Consider the following 507-nt stretch of genomic DNA (forward strand, 5'->3'; position numbering starts at 1 on the left):
TCTTGTGATTTTCTTTTCCTGTAAACTTAAACTGATTAATAGCAGTGAATCCAAATTATTTCTGCAGAGACTGTTTGCTCTTTCTTTTGGCTCTGAAACGTTAAATTATTGTTTCAGATCAGATATTATTTATTTCTGTTATTTCAGAGCGCTCTTGGGTTGGTTTAAAGTGTTATATAGGTTGTTTCTTAATGATGTCATATGATCCTTCACATTATTTCAGTCTTATTGCTCTTTAATTCTGATGCATATTTAGTTAATCAGAGTTCTCGCTGCTCATCTGAAGTTACATTACAACATGCATGAAGGTTTCACACCTTTCTCTTAATGTCAGCCAGATTTCTGCAAAGAAAAATCTCCAAACGAACAGGTTGCAACACAGCGTGGAATAAAGTGTGAAAATGGTGCGTTCAGGTGCAGACCGTGATCTGAGCTGCAGGAAGGAAACACAGGGTATTTTAGTGAATGGAAGAATCTGCAGAGTATGTCTATGTGTGTGTGTGTGTG

Source organism: Anoplopoma fimbria, chromosome 1, assembly GCF_027596085.1.
Source record: "Anoplopoma fimbria isolate UVic2021 breed Golden Eagle Sablefish chromosome 1, Afim_UVic_2022, whole genome shotgun sequence".
NCBI classification, from domain to species: domain Eukaryota; kingdom Metazoa; phylum Chordata; class Actinopteri; order Perciformes; family Anoplopomatidae; genus Anoplopoma; species Anoplopoma fimbria.